Below are 7,916 nucleotides of genomic sequence, written 5' to 3'. Positions count from 1 at the left end.
CACCGTCGAAGGGCCCCGTCTACCACGCTATGCCGTCTTCTACAGCGGAGTGTACCGCGTCTACCCGCAAAAGCCGCACAGCAAACAATGCACGCATTGTCACGCCATAGGACACCGTGCCGACGTCTGTCCTAACAAGCCTAGCCTTGTTCGGTGCTCGATTTGCAGCCAACCGTTTCCTCCTGACCAAGACCCAACGACTACCCCACACGAATGTGAACCACACTGCTGGAACTGCAAGGGCGACCACACACCGTCTCATCCTGAATGCCCCGCAAGGAAAGACGCCGACGCTGCAGTCCTAAAGTGGCACCGCGCCCAACGACGCCATCGCGCCCGCGCCGCCCCTCCACCCCCTAAAGCCGACGCGACCATCTGGCCGCCCCTGCCTACCTCGAACCGCTACGAGGCCCTTCAGCTCTCCTGCAGCAGCAGCAGCAACAGCCCGGGGCACGAGACCGCGCAAAGAAGTCAATCTCGAACCAAGCCCTCTGCCAAGCGGCCACCGTCCACCACTTCTGGTGCGGCAACCAGCACCTCCACCTCCTCTACTAAACCGCAAGCTTCCGTGATGCAGTCACAGACTCCACCAAGTCACCAGGTGAGCGGTCCATCTCCCACATCCATCGCACCCCCTCCCCCGTCCTTCCAAAACCGGTTTTACTCACGCCCCTCCACACCTACTCCACTTTCACCCCTCCCTACCGGCAACGCTATTGCTCTCATACAGCAATCCCTTGCTCCCGTCCTATTGGCCTTACAACAACTGACGGCTCGCGTCGAGCAACTAGAGCACCATCTCCTCTCCCTCGCGTCCTCTGCCCCACCCTCTCCCGACGCAGACTCCAATGCTCCCCCTCGAAAGCGCGCAAGCGCCCCTCTAGTGCCTAACCTCGACACAATGGAGGAAGACCGGCATGATGAGTGATATCATGCGACACACATCCCCACCCCAAAACCCTCTAATTATTTGGCAGTGGAACTGCCGCGGTTTTCGTCGCAAGAAAAATGCCCTCTTGCAACACATGCAGATTACTGGCGTTAACCCAGACGTCATCGCACTGCAGGAAACGCACGGTGCCTTTTCTCTGCCAGGTTACGACCATTTTACTCAGCCAAGTATAGTCATGAAGAGAAAAGGACATCAAACGCCCCCTCCTCCGCCGACTTTGACGGTTACATACATACGGCGCACGATACCCACCATTCAGGAAGATACATCCCACCTCAACTCCGGGACGAAAGAGCATGTCCTGACACACTCCACCTATCAGGGTCACCGTATCACGATTTTAAACTGCTACTGGACTCCCTCCGACTCCAAAACCAGCATCCCACCTTTGCATACGGCCCTCCCTGCCTCTAATGTCCCTACTACTTTCGTCCTTCTTGGTGACTTCAACTGCCCACACCCTGCATGGGGATACGACCGTACTTCAGCCTCCGGACGAAAACTCGACCGCTTCGCCAGTATTAATCACCTCACCCTCCTCAATGACACGTTCATGCCTACACGTCTAGGATGTGGAGCACAATCCGACACAAACCCCGACCTCGCATGGATTCGCAGCGATCTCCGCGCTTCTTGGAGTAATACGGGTGACACGATGGGGAGTGATCACTGTATTCTTCAGATAACGCTCACGTCCCAGCGACCCTCCAGACCACCCGGAACACATCTACCTCCCACTATGCTCGTAGACTGGCCAAAGGCTCGGCCGGCCCTCGACTCCTTATCAGTCTCACTCGAGGACCCCGAAATATGGTGTAGCGCCATTATGGAGACCGTCTCCCAACACACCAAACATATCCACCGATCTCCCGACTATCCATACATTGACACACACCTACTTGGGCTATGGAAACAACGTCGCCGGGCCATAAAAGCTTGGCGCAACTGTAGATCTAGCCACGCATTGAAAAGAAAAGTTGCTGAACTAACGCAAGCAGCCCAAGAATACGCTGACCAACTAGCCACGAACAACTGGCTTCAGCTCTGTGATGACATGGTCGAGAGACTCCACACTCCAAAAGTCTGGCACATTATGCGCACCCTACTTGGACAGGGTAAACCTCGTAACACACTTCAAAAGCTACAGTTGGCCCTCTCCGTCTCACAAGAAGAGCTGGTTGAGCAAATCCGAAATCAATTTTACCCATCCTCTACTTCTCCTGCCAGCTCCCCGTCATACCCTTACACCGAAGAAGAAGCAGACGAACAAGGAATGAATTCCGACTTTACATTCGCCGAACTTCAGGCTGCTCTACGCTCCCTTAAGCGAAACACAGCACCCGGCCCAGATAAAGTTACCTATGGTATACTCCGTAATCTCCCCGATTCAAAACTAGACGAACTTATTCAGATTATTAATACTGTTTGGCGCTCCGGGAAAATTCCCGCTGCATGGAAAGAGGCACATGTAATTATGATTCCGAAACCAGGAAAATCCTCTGCGCTCATCACTAACCTCCGACCTATATCCATGACTTCTTGCCTAGGGAAGCTGATGGAGAAGATGGCCCTTACCCGCCTCGAATGGCACCTGCATACCAATCGCTGTCTTGCTCCCACTATGGTCGGATTCCGCGCCCACGTATGCACACAAGACATTGGACGGCAAATCTATGAGGATTTGTACGCCTTCCCAAGCAGCGCACAGCTTCGAGTTTTGACCGGCGTGGATATCAAAAAGGCTTTTGATAATGTCGCCCACTCCGCAATTCTCACCAACCTGGCAGACACTCGCCCTGGGGTCCGCATGTTCAACTACATCAAAGACTTTCTTACAGACAGGACCCTCCGAATCATTGGCCCCGACGGCACACCTTCCGCCCCCTTTCCCCTCACCGCAGGTACACCACAGGGATCCATTCTTTCACCTATGCTTTTCAACTTGGCAATGAAAGAACTGCCCCGAAAACTCGCTGAAATTCCTGGCCTACGCCACGCTATATATGCGGATGATATCTCTCTCTGGTCTACCACAGGAAACGCCGGGGAACTAGAATCCACTTTGCAGCAAGGCCTCGACGTCGTTCAGGAGCATGCACGCCGCATAGGTATGAGTTGTTCCGCCGAAAAGTCGGAATACATCGTGGTTTCTAACGCTCCTCAAAAAACCGCTTCTTCCTACCGCGAACTCATTCAACTCTCTCTCGCGCAAACCCCTATTCCCCGACGGAGCCACATCAAGATCCTTGGCTTCACTTTTCAACAAGATGGCAAGTGCAACGTGTGGCTTAGCCAACTCCTGCAACAACTGAACCAAATTCGCCACATGCTGTCCCGCATATCTCGTCAAAAGCATGGACTCAGAGAACACGAACTCCGTCGAGTTATAGAAGCACTCGTTTATTCGAGGGTCATGTACGCCTACCCCTATCAACGCCTCACATCCTCTCAAGTAAGCAAACTGGAAGCCTCTCTGCGTCGCTTCACTCGATTAGCCATGGGAGTTCCCATCTACGCCGCAAATGCTCTGATCGCAGACGCCGCCATTTTCAACTCCCTCGAAGAACGCGCAGCAGCACACCACCGAGCCCAGATACACCGTCTCTCTACCTCCGAGCAAGGCAGAGACCTCCTCAGCCTTTTCGGACACACCATTTCCCAACTACCCCCGCTTCAACCATCTGCTCCCCCGTGGAAAAGCCTCCCGCGTCTTACTGTAAAACCCATTCCACGCCACATGTCTCCAACGATAAATCCCGGGCGGCGTGAAGCACTGGCGAACCATTTACCCGTACTGGGCCACGACACTTACTATACCGATGCCCATATCCTCGAGCACCAAGTAGTTACTGCAGTAGTCGGCCCTCGAAGCACCTCCACACATCTCCACACAGGAGTGCCCTCCTCAACCGACGCAGAAACTCTGGCCATAGCAGAGGCGATTACGCTTCACGACCACCTGTCCTCCACCATCACCATACGTGCAGACTCTCAGGCTGCCATACGCTCATTCGAATCTCAAAAACTCCCTCCCCATATCCTAGACACTTTGCTGCAATACCTAACAGCCCACCCTACGCTCCATGTCCGCCTTGAATGGATTCCTGGTCATCAAGGTATACCGGAGAATGAGCTTGCTCATGCTCTGGCTCGTGAAAAAATACCACCGGGCCCTCCGACTGCCTGGCCAGCCCATTATAATCCCAAGGCAGACCGCGCTACACACCGACAGGACCGCCGCGAACACCTTCGCAATTTGCGGCACATGCGACGAACCCTTCCGTCACCCTCCCATTTCCTTTGCCGTGCTGACGCCTCTCTAATTCGACAGGCACAGACTAACTCCCTTCCCTGCGAACTGTATTCCCACTATATCCTTCATAAACCTGGCAAACCCGCCTGTCTCGTGTGCGGAGAGCATCCCTCCAACATTCATACATATTGGTTATGCCCCCGCGCAACTAACTCTCCCACCATACCTTCCTCGCATACCTTGCCTCCCCCCTTTCACCTCACGTGGGCCCGATGGACCGCTCCACCAACCTCTCTGCAGCCCACCCTCTGGCCGCTCCTCGCCGCCCACATCCGACGCATCCAAGGGACACGTGGCCCTACTCTGCCACCGCCGATAAATAGCGCCCACCAAACGGGCAACTAAGAAGGCTCGGACTTGAGCTGAAAAATAAAAGTTATCTCTCTCTCTCTCTCGGTTTTCTGACACGTCAGCTCTGACCGCAGTCGTGGCCTAGTGGTTTGAGCGCCCGTCTCGGCTGCGGGAGGTGGGTGGTTCGAAACCAACCCACCGCCGGGCACCCACCGGTCAAAAGGGTACAAGCGTCCCCCGGCCTGGCGCTCGGCTTCCTTTAGGGGTGTACGTTTGGGAGAAGTGATAAAAGGTCCACAAATTGGGCTTATGCCGCACGAGGCGGACTTATGGTTGCTTGGCAGGGGAACTTATCACTCATCCGCCAAGGCAACTGTTTGGTCTAAGACCCTTTTCCCAAGCATTTCACCCTAGAAGAGCCGAGCACCAGGCCAGGGGAAATCTTGTACCCATTAAAGAAACCGGTGGGTACCCGGCGGCACTGGGGATCGAACCCAGCACCTCCCGAATGCGAGGCGGATGCTCTACCACAAGGCCACGCTTCGGTCTAAGCGCTTCGGTCTAAAGCACCGAAGCGTGGCCTTGTGGTAGAGCATCCGCCTCGCATTCGGGAGGTGCTGGGTTCGATCCCCAGTGCCGCCGGGTACCCACCGGTTTCTTTAATGGGTACAAGATTTCCCCTGGCCTGGTGCTCGGCTCTTCTAGGGTGAAATGCTTGGGAAAGGGGTCTTAGACCAAACAGTTGCCTTGGCGGATGAGTGATAAGTTCCCCTGCCAAGCAACCATAAGTCCGCCTCGTGCGGCATAAGCCCAATTTGTGGCCCTTTTTTTTTTTCTCGCAAGTCAGACAGCCGGAAGAACCGGCATGTCTAGTCAGCTGTGATACTCTAGTTTTCTCTTCGAAACGAAGGATCGCTTACAGTGTTTGTCTTGAGACACGCTGGTTAGAGCGTACGAGTTTTGAGTCGGAACTCCTCACTTTGCAGTGAAACACGAACCACCTTTGCAGGCTGAGTGCTCGAAACTAGGTTGCCCCCGAAGGGGCGCAGCGGGGTTTACGGAGCCTCTTCCAAGCGCACACCCCTGAAGAAGCCGGGCGCCGGGCCGGGGGTGGCTTGTACCCATTTTTACCGGTGGGTGTCCGGCGGTGGGTTTCGAACCAACCACCTCCCGCAGCCGAAGCGGACGCCCAGACCACTAGGCGTCCGCAGCCGAAGCGGACGCCCAGACCTCGTGCCCGCCTCGCACACACCATTCGCACGCGCACACCCGCAACGTGGGGCTGGCACGCGCGGCATTCCTCTGTCCGACGCACCCCCATCGACGCACCGCGTTCAAAAATCCTTCGGCGATTCCGCGTGCACATCACACACTCTAAGAAAACAACTTTTATATCCTAAAGAAGGCCGCGAAAAAATACTGCTCTGGCCGTCACCGCCAGAAAGGCTTTAAGTCAAGCCAAGAAAGACTTTACTGCGCGCATCTCAACGGTCAAGTGGAGAAGCGACTCGTGCACCCGTGGTGGGGTTTCCGCCTTATTTTGGTCCTTTTCCGCAGTTTCCTCTTCTTGTCTTCATTGTTTGCGAGCAATGCGACATAAACAATAAATGCACAATATTTTTGGTTCATTCGTGTACTATGGGGACCTTTAGGCTGAACTGTTTCCCGAGGTTGTTTTAAAATGCTTTGTAATGGCAGTTTTTGCTGGTGGCAAAACCATGTAAATAAGGCCAGACATATGAAACCGGTAAAAAATCGGAGGGGTCCCTTAAGCTTCTCCTGAAAGGACAAATTAAGCGGTTTTAGGATTCGAGGAGTTTAAAGGGCCGAATGTATGCAACATGCACTTAAAGCCTGCGAAATGGTTTTAGCCATTGAGTATGCATTCCATGTAGTATGTAGTCCATTGAGTATGCATTAAAAGGATGACATCACGCGTTCAATTCAGAACTTGGTTTCTGTTTTGAACTTAACAAAAATGCGCAGGATATTTGATCGCTTAACGAAGTTTTACTGAGACATTTATTTTCACTGCAAAACCACAATTTCTACAGAAGATATTGCCTTCACAATTGCTTGCTGGTTATAAACAAATCCGTTTTTTGGACTAATAATAGACTGGTAAAAGTTTCACCCTAGCCTGACGGAATTCCACAGCCTTGATTCTTTGACACACTGGATCAAATAATTTTTCCTCCTTTTCACTGCCATTTGCACATTGTGACCATTACCTCAAGAATCTTTTCGGCTATTCCGATGGTAAGAACTATGCTATCGGGAAGTTTCCATTCAACAACAGGCCAGTAAAGGGACGATCAGATGCAAGCGATAAAATGTTTCGCATGACAAACACACACACGCGCGCACACACACACACACACACATACACACACACACACGCACGCGCACACACGCACGCACGCACGCACACGCGCGCACACACATGCACACACACGCGCACACACGCGCGCACACACACACGCGCGCACACACACACGCACGCACACACGCACGCACACACGCACGCACGCACACGCACAAACACGCGCACACACGCGCACACACGCGAGCGCGCGCGCGCACACACACACACAAAAGCGCCCGCGCACACATTTCGGAATCTCCGTGATAGCCTCTCAGAAACTTTCCTCGAGATTGTTTTTTAGGGCCACGCAGGACTGGCTTCGAAGCCCGCTCATGCCTACACATTTTAGCGTGTTTTATTTTGGCGAGTTTGGTCATCGCGTGCACGGACGGATAAAAGTCTGTGCTGAGATTGTAAAAAAGTAGCGATTAAAAGCATTCCCGCATTAACGAAACTGATATGATAACGTCAACAGTGGCGATTCATCATGTGGATTGGCATCATTTTTGAAGATTGTTGCTTGCCTCCCTTAAAGAAATTCGCAATACTTGCTAATAGCCATGCTCTTTTTCGTCAGCATTACTGGCTGTTAAATTATTGGCTCTGGTTTAGCTCTGGTTAAACCTTGAGGATTGCGAAACCAACATCTACACGTAGCCATATAATGTTGCGTGAGCTACATTCCCGGCAGCCTCGCCGTTTCGCCTGCTCTTGCACGACATACGGCGCAAGCGCGAGGAGCAATTAACGTCACTACGCACAGCTGGCGTGTCGACGGCCCCGGCACGCTAGCTGTGCGCCGCTACTGTGCATCGGAGAGGAGAGAGAGAGAGGTTATGGAGAGCGCGCGGCAGCTGCGGCGGCCCCGGCACGCTAGCTATGCGCCACTACTGCGCATGCGCAACTGTCGAGCGCGGCGGCGGCACCTCTGAGTCACCAGCGCAGCGATGGTGGAGGCGCGCCAGCTGTGCGCCGTGTGAGGTCACTGCTCCTCG

Source organism: Amblyomma mixtum, chromosome 5, assembly GCF_055824585.1.
Source record: "Amblyomma mixtum isolate Tamu chromosome 5, ASM5582458v1, whole genome shotgun sequence".
In the NCBI taxonomy this organism is placed as follows: domain Eukaryota; kingdom Metazoa; phylum Arthropoda; class Arachnida; order Ixodida; family Ixodidae; genus Amblyomma; species Amblyomma mixtum.
This window is presented reverse-complemented; position numbering follows the sequence as displayed.